Source organism: Mus pahari, chromosome 3 (assembly GCF_900095145.1).
Source record: "Mus pahari chromosome 3, PAHARI_EIJ_v1.1, whole genome shotgun sequence".
NCBI lineage: Eukaryota > Metazoa > Chordata > Mammalia > Rodentia > Muridae > Mus > Mus pahari.
Window position 1 is genome coordinate 154,933,726 of NC_034592.1, and position 13,226 is coordinate 154,946,951.

Here is a 13,226-nt window from a genome sequence, read left to right on the forward strand (position 1 = left end):
TGAGCCTGAGCCTGAGCCTGAGCCTGAGCCTGAGCCTGAGCCTGAGCCTGAGCCTGAGCCTGAGCCTGATTCTGAGCCTGATTCTGAGCCTGATTCTGAGCCTGATTCTGATTTTTTGCTTTGGTTTTTCCAGACAGGGTTTCTCTGTGTGGCCCTGGCTGTCCTGGAACTCACTCTGTAGGCCAGGCTGGCCTCAAACTCAGAAATCTGCTTGCTTCTGCCTCCCAAGTGCTAGGATTAAAGGTGTGCGCCACCACGGACGGCTTGCTTCCGCTTCTGACCTTGGTTCAAGACCTTGTCTGGGGGCCTGTGGGAAGGCTATCTTGACAAATTTGTTTCTTTCTTCTTCTTCCTGTCTTCCCTCCCCTTCCTCCTCTTCCTCCTCTCCCCTTTCCCTCCCCTCCTCCTTCCTTTTTCCTCCCTTCTCCCCCTTCCTTTCCCTCTCCCCTCCCTTCCCTCCCCCTTTCCTCCCTTACCATATTCCTCTCCTCTCCTCTCCCCTCTGTACCCCCTCTCCTCCTTCTACTGGAGAAAGTTTTCAGAGAGAGAGAGAGAGAGAGAGAGAGAGAGAGAGAGAGAGAGAGCATAGGAAGACACCCTTGCAGTTCTGCAGGAGATAGAGAAACCAGGACAGCCACAGTTTTTCAGACATGTTCTCCTGCCCTTTGGATAATGATGAATTCAAAAGCATTTTGAATTTTTCTTATTTTACATTTATTTTCTTATCTGTCAGTGGGTGACGTGCACAAAGTGCGTGTGAACACACTCGTGCAATGGTGTGAGTGGAAGTCTGGGTCCTGGGACTAAGCTCAGGTCATCAGGGTTGGCAGCAATCATCTTTGTGTGCCAAGCCCGCTTGCCAGTCTCACAAATGCACATGCTGGATGCAGAGGCCGAGGCAGCATTGCCATGAGTTCAAAGCTAACCTGGGCTACATAGTAAGTTTGGGGTCAGGCTGAGCTATAGTGGGAGACGCCTCCTCCACCAAGCAAATTATAATAAAAGCTTGTGATACACACATAGGGCTCAGTCTTTCTTCTAATCTCTAAATTGTATTTTATTTACTTTAACTTTTTTGTGATGTTAAGAATTGAACCTGGACCTTGCATGAGCTAGGCAAGTCCTGTGTCCCAAATTATTCCTTGTCCTTGTGTAGCCCCGGCTGCCCTGCTCTTTGTAGTTGACGAAGGATCTCCTAACCCTCCTGGCTATGTTTGAGATGACTGGTGTGCACTGCCTCGCCTGGTTTACTCTAGGCTAGGGATGGAGCCTGGGCTTTGTGTGTGCTGGGCAGGAACCAACTGAGTAAACCCCACAGTGGGGTCTGTGCAGTTCTGCAATGGCGTCTCCTCATCTCTCTGCACCCTCGGCACTCTTGGGCAAGGTGGCCGTTCTCCTGCTCTGCCCATTCTTATGTTGGCTCAGTTTCCTTTTTTTGGATGTCAGGGGATTATTTATGTCCTGCACGCCAGCCCTCTATCAGATGCATGTTTTACAAGTTTATTCTTCTCTGCTGTCCCGGTTGGCTTTTTTTTTTTTCTCCACTTGACACAAACTAGAGTTATCTGGGTAGAGAAAATCCTCCCTCCATCAGATTGGCCTCTAGGATGTTGTCTTGATTACTGATTGATATGAGAGGGCCCAGCTAACTGTGGGTAGTGCCACCCTGGTCAGGTGGTCCTGGGTTCTGTAAGAAAGTAGGCTGGGCAAGCCTTGAGGAGCAAGCCAGTGAGCAGCGCTTCTCCGCGGCCTCTGTTCCAGGTTCCTGCCTTGAGTTCCTGCCCCGACTTCCCTGACCTGAGAGCTGTGAGATGAAAAAAAACCCTTTCCTCTCCAAGTTGCCTTTGGTTACATTCTTTATTACAACAACAAATCCTAGCTGAGAATCTCTTCATTTTTGAAACTGTGGTTAAGCCCTGTGTCACTGGGAGCCTGGCCTGCCTCTGATGTCACAGCAGTGCTGTGGCCCCTCACACGCTGTCCAGTGTAGCCTGTTTTCTGTGCCCTTTGACAGGATGGTGCTGGGTCCCCTGCAGTGTGGGATAGATTGTGCTCAGTGTCTCACAGTGCCAGGGAGAGGAAAGCAACTCACACCCCGGAGTGTCCAGGATGGGATGGGCCTTCTCGCCCAAGGCTGTCGGCCACTGGAGCACCTGCAACTTTTTGTTCCCTGGCGCTGCACTGTGCTGTCTGTGTCCTGCGGACAGGCACCTGCCCCCTTTGCTCTTCAGAGTAACTCAGCTCTAAACAGACCCTACTCAAGGGGTGGGAACTCAGTGGATGGTAGTGGGAGGGAGGAGGGAGGGGAGGAAGAGGGAAGAGACAAAGAGCCTGGACTGCCCTGAAAGAGCTCTAAGAACTGCTGCCGAACCCAGAACTCTCTCCCACATCCAGTATTTACGGAAGCTGCCAGCAAGAATCACTTCCTTCTGAAAAGTCCCCAGCTCCCACTGTCCCTGTTCCCTGACAATGGACACTCGCTGTGTGTTCTCTGCTTGCATCTTGGCTGACAGCTGACCTGGGTGAGTGACTTCCTGAGCCTCTGTCCAGGGGCCCACGTTTGTCACCAACACTCAGACTTTAGGGTTTTAAATGTGCTCCAGCCAGCTAGAGCCTCTGGTAACTCTAGCTACTCAACTGCCTGTTTCCCACCCTGACCGGGATCGCTACACACTTCTGTCTCAGCACCAAATCCATCAGGCTGTGAAGGCGGGCGGGACCATGGACCTACCCCATACTCCACCCCATCCCCACCTCCAGGGCAGAAAACAGGTCAGCTTTTTCTCTCAGCCCACTGAGGATGAGGGTGGGGGTGGGTGGGTGAGCTGAGAGCTTCTAATAGAAGCGAGTGGCACCAGAAAGGGTGACCCGGGCACAGATTTAACCAGGCTCTGTAGTCTCCAAGCAAATCTGTGATCCTGCGTGGTCCCCAGCAGCCTGGCAGCTAGACACTAGGATCTACAGAGAGAATAACTCCTCCTTAGGTGAATGATCCGGGGAGTGTGTGTGTGTGTGTGCGCGCATGCACGCATGCAAGTTTGTTTGTTTGTAGAGACAGGGAGGGTTTTTCTGTGTAGACCTGGCTGTCCTGGAACTCAATTTATAGACCATGCTGGCCTCAAGCTCACAGAGATCCACCTGCCTCTCCCCCTCCTGAGTACTGGGATTAAAGGTATGAGCTGCCAAGCTGGTCTGAGATGCTTTAAAAAAAGAAAAAGAAAGGTGGGAGCTGAGATGGGGACCGGGCTGTGAGATGCCCAGGGACCAGGCTGTGAGATGCTCAGCAGGTCAGGTCCTTGCCACTTGGGCTGATGACCTGGGTTCAATGCCCAGGACTCACACGGGGGAAGGAGAGAATTGACTCCTGCAAGTTGTCCTCTGAGCTCTAGATATGTACCACAACTCGTACACATACACACTCACATACACACACAGACACACACACACATGCATGCATATAACACACAACACACACACATCTATATATACTCACATACACACTCACACTTGTGCATACTCTCACACACTCATACACATATACACTCACACACACATATATACACGTACACTTACTCACACACACAATTCATACATTCATACACACTCATACACATTCAAACACTCGCACATACACACTCACATACACTCACACACTAAGAATTCATACACTTATAAACACTCATACACATTCAAACACTCACTTACACATAAACACTCACACACATACACACTCACACACACATACACACATGCACTCATACAACACTCACAACTCACACACATATCCATATACTCACTCACATACACACTCACACTTATGTATACACTCCCACACTCATACACATATACACTCACATATTTACACAGACATACACACACTTTCACACACATACACATACTTATATACACTCACACACATCACCCACATACTCATACATGCACTCATACAACACTCACAACTCACAAACACACATCCATATACTCACATACACACTCACACTTGTGCATACACTCACACACTCATACACATATACACTTACACAGACATGCACTCACTTTCACACACATACACATACATACATTCACACATATCACCCACATACTCACACACACACACACACACACACACATTCACATGCACTCACACACACTCACCCACCCATACTCATTCATACACTTTCACACACATACACATACTTACATACACTCACATACTCATGCACACACACATTCACATGCACTCACACTCATATTCATATAAACACACACACACATACACACTGCAAATGCAATCAAAAGTTAAATATTGAAAAAAAGAATGACATTTAAAAAGAAAAAGCCTTATTGTGATGTTATATTTATCACAATGGAATTACAAAGTATAAGATAACAGAAAAGGAAAATAAAAATTACTTGGAATCTGCTCACCCCTCAACCTCCACAGACACCTGTAGTACAGTGTCTTGCAACTTTTATTTTATTGAGGTGCTGATGGCCGAATGCTCGCACATGCGTGGGCGTGCTCCAGCACCCCGTTCCAGCTTCCACCCTCTGATTTCTTTCTTGGAACGGTGAGCGTTTTGTCTCTCTATCCAACAATACTATCTGTGGCTGCTCAGCATAAAGTCAGCCAGTCTCTAAACAATCCCTTATTGTTGGTTCTTTACACCCATTCCAAGTCTCCACTATTGTAAATAACTCTTCAATGGGCATCCTTGTACACCAATCTCTGCGTCCATCTCAGACTCTTTCCTTAGGGTAAATTCCTAGAAGCAAAATCACTGGTGAGAAGAGTCAGGCACATTAAGACTTTTGATAAGCACCATTGAGTTTGTTTCCAACGTTTACGACAAGCACCATATGCAACATCAGCCTGTGTTCTCTCTCACCAGCCCTTGCCTGCATCTACAATCCTGGTTCCTATCACTGGAAACACACAACACAGCACACATAGACGTAATTCTATCCGCATAAGAGCACTGCTGTTAACAATTTGGTAAAGATTTCTTCCAGATTGTTCTCTGAGCACATGGGCTTGTGCGTGCGTGCGTGCGTGCATGTGTGTGTGTGTGTGCACGTGCATGCGTGCACACATGTGTGCAGGTATACTAGGAGACAGAAGAGGGTGTCAGATTCTCTGGAGATAGAGTTACAGGCAGTTGTGGACTGCTGACGTGGCTGCTGGCAACAAAACTCAGTCAATCAATCAATCAATCAATCAATCATTAATCAATCTTCAAAAACTAAAACAAAATACAATAAAAAATGACACAACTCAGGACCAAGAAGTCCAAGACAGAGACCAGGGCTTAGTGGGAGAATGATCATTCAAGCATGTGGGAGACCTCAGTTTCCCTCAGCACATTAAAAATAACTCAATAAAACATGCATTATAAGATCGTGTAGACTTAGGAGGCTGTGGATGGATGCAGGTCTCCAATGACAGATAGTCGGTTCTGGGTAATTTTTATTTTCCTTTTCTGCTTTCTTATGCTTTGTGATTTTAGTATGATAAACATGATCTTACAACCTGATGGGCTCTTTCTCCAGCCCTGAAACCTCAGTTCTTTTTTTTTTTTTTAATGTAGTCCAGGCTAGCCTCAGGCTTGCTATGCAGCTGAGGCTGATCTTGAATTTCTGGTCCCCCTGCCCCCATGTCGTGAGAGCTGTGAATACAGACGTATACCACACATGCTTAGCTTTCTGATTCTTTGTATGACTGGAATATTGTCCTTGTAAGTTTTATTTGGATTTTTTTTATGTGTATGAGTGTTCAGCCAGCATGTAAGTCTGTGTACCTGGTACCTCTCAGAAGAGAGTCATGGATCTTCTGGAATTATGAATGGCTGTGAGCTGACATGTGGGTGTTGGGAACGGAACCCAGATCCTCTGAAAGAACAACTGCTTTTAACCATAGAACCATCTCTCTAGGGTCCCCTTCCCCCCTTTGAGACAGGGTTTCACTCTATAGCTAAGGCCAGCCTTGAACTCTTGGTAATCCTCCTACCTCAGTGCAGTGTACAGTATGATTGTGTGTGCAGATTGCATGTATATATTATTATCACGTATGCAGATCACATGTGTATGTACCATCATGTGTAGAGATAGTACAGTATCATCTGTGCGGCTCACGTGTGAACAGTACCATTACGTGTGCAGATCACATGTGTATAATATCATCATGTGTGTAGATTGTATTGTATAGTATCATCATGTGTGCAGATAGCATGTGTATAGTGCCATCATGTATGCAGATCACATGTGTACAATATCATCATGTGTGAAGATCACATGTGTTTACAGTATCATCATGTGTGCAGGCTGTATGTGTACAGTATCATCCCCAGATGCTGTCTTCTATGATGCTCATTTCTTCAGTGCCCTGAGATTGTGTCATTTGCGTATGCTGTAGCATTTCTCACTCATTGCTTATGGCAAACTTGTGCTCTGTCTCCCGTTCTCCCGTGTGAATTGCGGGCACAAATTTCCTGCTTTAGATATAGAGTTTAAGTAATTCCTTAGAAATAAAAACACCGAGATCAAAAGTGTACATCTTAAAAGATTTCAGCGAATATTCTAGAACTCAGTGCCACGTGCACTTGCCGTCAAGGGATGGCGTCCCCTGCAGTGCCAACGCTGTAAGCTACTGTTCCTTTTCAATATCACAGCTCCGAAAGGCGTGAAGAGCGATGTCATTAGTCCGTACTTCAGTTGCTTGATTACTAATGAATTGGCGCGTGTTCTCGTGCACAGCCCAGGCTCACTTCCTGAAATTCCATCTGCGGTTTAGCTTCCCTGCTTGGCTACTGTTCGTCTCTGGCCATCTTTTATTATTCAGTAGGATGTTTGTCTATTTGAAAAGTGTTTTGTTTTGTTTTCTTTCTTTTTCCTTTAAGTTTTGCAAGACAAGCTTTCTATGTGTAGCCCTAGCTGCCCTAGAATTCACTCTGTAGACCACACTGGCCTTAAACTCAGAGGTCTGCCTGCCTTTTGAGTTAATCGTGTAGGCCACCATACCCTGCTATTTGAAGAGTATCTTGGATATTTGTTGAGTATCTTGGATTCCTCTTTCTTGAGTAGTGTGGGGAGGCCTGTGGAATCCAGGCAAGTACTACATCACTGAGAAGTACTTTCCTTAATTAGCTGGGCATGGCAGGGCATGACTTTAATCTCACCAATCTGGAGGCAGAGGCAGGCATATCTCTGTGAATTTGAGGCCAGCCTGGTCTACTAGTTCCAGGATAGCCAGGGCTACACAGAGAAACCCTGTCTTGGGGGTGGGGAGGGGGGCGGGAAGTCTAATTTGTTATCCAGCGAACCTCAGAGCCATCTGAGAGGAGACCTATTTACAGGATGAACAAATGACCCTGTGGCTATAAACCTGGCTTGGAAGTGCGCGCGCCTGCTGGCTGTTTTTAATTTTTATTCAAATCTGTGAGCAGTTATTTAGCACCAATAGCCAGAAGTCTGAGTCATGAATGCGTCTCTAGTTCAGGGTCTTATTTCCTCCTTTAGCATTTTTCCCCCTTTGTATGGAGCTATGATGCAGCCCCCTCTATCCCCCTATGCCTAGTCCTCACAACCTTCAACCTTAGCTATGGTCACCCCCAATGGGGCTCTATAGAAAGGATAGGCAGGGCCAGGAAACAGAAGGATTTGACCACAGGAACACAAACATTCCTGAAAAACAAGAAAAGAAGCAGCAAGAAGTGTTTCCAAGAGTCAATCATTCACCGAGACTCCCATGCGCTGCTTGAAGGGAGGGTTCTAGCCAAGATGGGGTGTCAGGGTGGTGCACAGAGGAGGCCGGGCATCTCCCTGTGACTGCGTGGGAGAGAGAGCGGATGACTGAGGAGTGAACGAATGAAAGCCACGTCCAGGGGGCCTGTGCGCATCTTCCTTTGGATCTCAGCTCTGCTCAAGTGAGGAGGAGTCAGGATGTGGACCAGAGCCTCCAAAGTCAACCCAGGATGTGCCTGCAGTGACTTCCTGCTGCCTCGCGCCAAGGATGTCAGGCGGTGAGTCAGAGCCCAGGTATTTTGGCCCAGCCGCTGTTTTGACAATAAGGGTGATTAAACAGACGTTTATTTTATTTTTTTTATTCTCCCTGCCCGCCCGCCCCCCCCCCCCCCCCCGCACTTCCAGAAGAGCTTTGTTCTGGGTCTTGACAAGAAAAGAGACTCCAAGAGGCAGAATGGTGATCACAGGAAGCGAATAAGAGCACCCTTGGGTGGGTGAATGGCTTCCCTGCCTGCAGCCTCTGAAGTCTAGGTCTTGGAGAACAATTCAGAGAAGCTGACTTGAGTAGCAGCATGAAAGACTGGGTTAGGCACCAAGTGGGACTTCCTGCTCAGAGAGCTTTCTTCTTTGTCTGAGTAGGAGGCAGCAGTTCCTTGAGAGGCAGTCTCCTGCCATGCGGTGAAACCCTTTACCTTGAGGTCTGAGCAGCACAGCAAAGACGTCAGGAAACTGAGGCAGGAGCATGGGACACATTTACCAGGGCATCGATGAACCACTCTGTTCTGAGCTTGAGAGTACAGAAGGAGAGAACAGACAGATGACCAGCCAGCTAGCCTGAAAGGGGTGAAGACAGGAAGCAGAGATGTGGAACTGGCCTCTGGTGGCCAGAGGAGGCTCTGACAGAGCATCATGTGAGGACCAGTGATTCATTCTGGCTCACACAAACCCAGATGCAACCCCCGCCTGCCTCCCTGGCTCCCAGAACAGACCTGTCACTGTGGCTTCTGGGGAAAGCAGTCACAGGCTGAAGCATCCCAGGGTGACAGGGTTATCGTGACCCAGGTTCTCAGACCCTGTCCCCAGGCCTGGATCTGTGAGTCTCTGCACTTCCCTGAGCTTGGTGATCAGGGAAGTGCAGGTCGGGGGGGGGGGGGTCAGTCTTTGTGGGGAAGCAAAACTCTTCCAACTTGAGTCCTGGGTCTCACTTCAGGATCAGACACCTACTCAGGAACCTATCGGGATGTTAGTCAGGGGACCGCTCAGCCCTAGGCCCACAGAGGGGAAGGAATGGCTCCAGGTAACATATTAGTGAAGGAAGCCCCAGAATGGCCAGTCCAGATATGAAGACACCAGCTGGACATGGTGTCCCCATGGCTCAGTGTCCGAAGCTCTTGTGGGGCTCTGACCTAGCTGCCAGTCCGTAGCCTTTGAGTCGGCAGCAACCGACGCACCCACATCTTTCAGGCTTCAGGTCCTATTTTCCATCCCTGTGAGCCTTGCCAAGTGTTCCAGGTGTCCTGCAGCAGGGGAGGAGGTTGGAGGATTGCTGGGGAGAGGAGGCTCCCCTGGCAGTGGGAACACTTGTATTACCCAAGTTGGGAAGTGCAGCCTGTGACACTGTGACAGTGGTCATCGAGATGACACCTTCCATCAGCACCAGGTGCTTCCCGTGTTTGGGGGATTGTAGCTAGACTCTTTGAAGGTTCTGTACCATTGATAGTCTGTTGTGTGCACTGTTGGTTTTAGCATCATTCTAAATAACGCTGGAGTCTGACAAGGAAGTGATACATTTATTTGGAATAGCATTCGGTGGGGACTGCTATGGGGCTTGGTCCCCTAGGTCTCAGAGCAAGGATGTGCAGTTCTGAAGGGGACAGACACACAGAGAGCTCAGCACCTCTGGGGACAATGTGGGGGGGTGGGGGTGAATTCGCTGCCCCACTTTCTTCTGATCGTTGACCCCGATGTCCATCCAGCCCCAAGCCTGGACTCCCTCCCACGGTCAGAGCTCTCAGTGTGCACCGATCCTGAGAATGAGGCTGTGCTTCCGAGAGTTAATCTATGCTGTTTATCTTTTAAACACCATTAACCACAAATTAGCTGATTCTTTCATGGCAATAAATTAATAGATTCCATTAGTAAACAGTCAATTACAAGATGATTACTTTTCTGCCCGAGCCTCAAGCTTTTTATGACTGATGCTGTCAGCCTCTCGCCCGGCTCTCCTTACTGGGTTTCCGGCTCGCAGGCCTGCATCCTCCTGTGTACCAGGGAGGCTAAGGGTGGGGTTGAGGCAGTCTCGGGAACCAAGCTGTGAGCAGAGAGAGTGGCCTGCTTGCAGAGAAGAAACAAAACCAACAGCTCCCGTGTCCAACACAGAAGAGTCCACAGAGTGGCACCTATCCTTCATCCCTGCGCCGGTCATAAGCACACACCACATGGTCTTCAGTGACTTTACTACTGCTCAAGCCTCACCCTGCTCAGTCCTCAATAGGATTTTTATATGTCTGCCCATCTACTTTTCCTGCCCTCCATCTACCCACACTTCTTTCTTTCCATTCATTAATCCATCATCCATCCATCATCTATCTATTCATCCATCTATCCATCCATCCACCATCTGTCCATCTATCCATTCTTCATTCATCCACCATCATCCATCATCTATCTATCCATTTATCTAACCATCTATCATCTATCCATCCATCCTTCATTCATCCATCATCATCCACCCATCATCTATCTATCTATCTATCTATCTATCTATCTATCTATCTATCTATCTATCCATCATCCATCCATCTGTTCTCCACCTATCTGTCTAGCACTTGCTAGTGAGCACTTAATTATGAGGTACTCTGTTGCATGTTGGAGTGCAACATCCCACACTGAGGGCTGCCTTGGATACCGAGTAAGCTCAGTTGCTGGCACTTGGGATGGATGTTGGTTGCTTTGGAAACACAGACTCTATTTCTCTTTGCTTGCAGCATCATCATGCAAGATGGGACCATCTCCCACCACAACACGAGGACATTCTAACCCACAGCTATCTGCTCTTTCCACGGAGCCATGCATCTGTGTGGGGGTTGTGGGTCCCACCCATGGCCACCTTCTATCCTTCCACAAGGCCCCGTGCTTTAGACAACTAAAGACCACCAGTGAACACAGTGCTGGGTGAGACCCATGAGACAGGGCAAAGATGAGACTCCAGGCTTCAGCATAGGACAGCTTGGCTGTAGTGTCCCGACCACCCTCACCCGCAACTCCCTCGAGACTGTGGGTGGGTCCTACTCCTTTATCTACGGTCTTCATCCATACCTCCACCTGGGGTGGCTGTGGAGGTGAGTGAAGTACCATGCCACAGTAATCAGACTCCAGAGCCCAGTAGGAGCACACAGAGGCTTGGGTCTTTTGTGAGACAATGACAGGGCAAGGTGGTGCCCCCCTGGGAGGAGTCCCTGGCACCTGCTGCATGAGCATCTATGTGGCTCAACCATTCTGGGAAGTAGATGCCCAAACAGAATGGCATGCAGAGCCCTAGGGAGAGATCGGAAGCACAAGAGGCAGGGAGAGTGAACAGTAGAGGGTTGGACTGATATCTGGAGGGGAAGGGATAGCAGAAGGAGAGACTGGAGACAGTGTGGGACCACAAGGCAGCCTAGAGGAAGTCCCAGGTCCCAGGCTGCCAATGCAGAGCCCCAGGGTAGGGAGCTTCATCAGAGAGCCTCACAGGGACAGGAGCAGCCCCTTCCTAGAGCATGCCCTGCTGTCCTCATGGTTCAGGAGTGCCCGGGCACAGCACAGGCTTACACATCCACACTGCTGAAGCTCATAAGGGGTGGCTTCTGAGGCCGTGTATTACCTTCTTCCCTGGCCCCAGAAACTCCCAAAAGACACACCCAAGCCCACATCGCAAATGAAATTCGCTTCTCCATAAACGCTTGCTGTTGGGAGCAGAGATGTGTAATCAATCACTCTTGTCCGGTTTGACCAATGTGCATGGTGGGCCAAACGTGTCCCCACGCACGGTGCGGGGCAAAGAGGAGCTGGCATCCTCCGTGCCTGCTGTTGCTGCACCTAACTGATGCCAACAGGGAGGATTTCAATACTGCAAAACCATTTTGGTGCCAGCTGTGGGTCAGACAGTCCGTGCAGGCGGGGAGCTCTTTAACTCGGAGGCAGCATGTTCAGAATCTGTTTGACAGTAAAGAGTAAGCCAGAAAAGAGGAACACATTCTTCCTCCACATTCCATGGAGGGGAAGAAGTATCTGTGCCCCTGCTAATGTTCTGGCCTGTGGCCTGGGGTGGGTTTGGTTTGTCGATTTCCCCCTGGGACACACCTGGAGGTCCTGCTCATCACAGACAGCACTGATGCGAATGTCCCATGTGTCATTTCCTCCCTCTATCCCATACAATCTCTCCGTCTCTTCCTTCCTCCCTTTCCCCTCCCTCCCTCCCTCCCTCCCTTCCTTCCTTCCTTCCTTCCTTCATTCCAGAGAGGGACCCCAGGACTTGGTGGGTACCAGGCAGGTGCCCTGTCTGTGTGTGGAACCCAGCAAGTGCCCTGTCTGCAGCTCTTCTTACTTTTTGGTTTTGTTATGCTTTCTTCTCTGAGACAAAGTCTCACTCTGTAGGCTGTCCCAGGACTCACGTGTGCATCAGGCTGGCCTGGAACTCACAGAGATCCTCCTGCCTCTGCCTCCTGAGTCCTGGGACCCAAGACCCAGCTTACTTTTTACTTTGAGACAGAGCTTCACTAAGTTGCCCAGGCTGGTCTTGAACTTACTCTGCAGCCCAGGCAGCCTTTGGACTTAGGATCCTTCTGCCTCAGCCTTTTCATAGCTGGGAAGGCAGTCCTGACCCCCCAAGAGCAGGTCTTAGGGGATTCTGTCACATACAACCCCACCTTCTGGGGAAAGGGTGTTGTGGATCTCAGACAGCTGAACGCAGAAAAAGAAAAGAGCTGTATTAAAAGATGGGTCCAGTTTATCTGTGTTTTTCATTTTTTCCAGAAATAAAAGAAAACATATGTTGCTAATGATATTTACTGGGAAAGAAAACCATCTCCGAGTAAAGTCAACAGCTGGGCATTGGCCGCAATGGCTCGCCCTGCACCTGAACCCTTCAGCCTGAGCCCTCTGTGTTTATTTGCCTCACTCTCTTGAGAGAGTGGAGTTGGGAGAGAATTGTCTGACCATGCGGTGACCATGAAGGGACATTCTTCAAATGCTCACCAGGCCATCCACCATAAGAGCCCCCCCCCCCCGGGCTCACAGCACTGGATCAAATGTATGAATGTGACTGACAGGGGGGTGGAGAGGTTTGTTTAGGGAGGGGGAGCAGGCTAGGGAGCTGCTTCATGGACAAGGATGTGCAACTTCACCTTCAGCAATGTCTCCATCCCAGAGGAAGGACCCCATGTCCCTGTGCCTCTTTGTGGGGCTGGGGCTGGGGCTGGGGCTGGGGCTGGGGCTGGGGCTGGGGC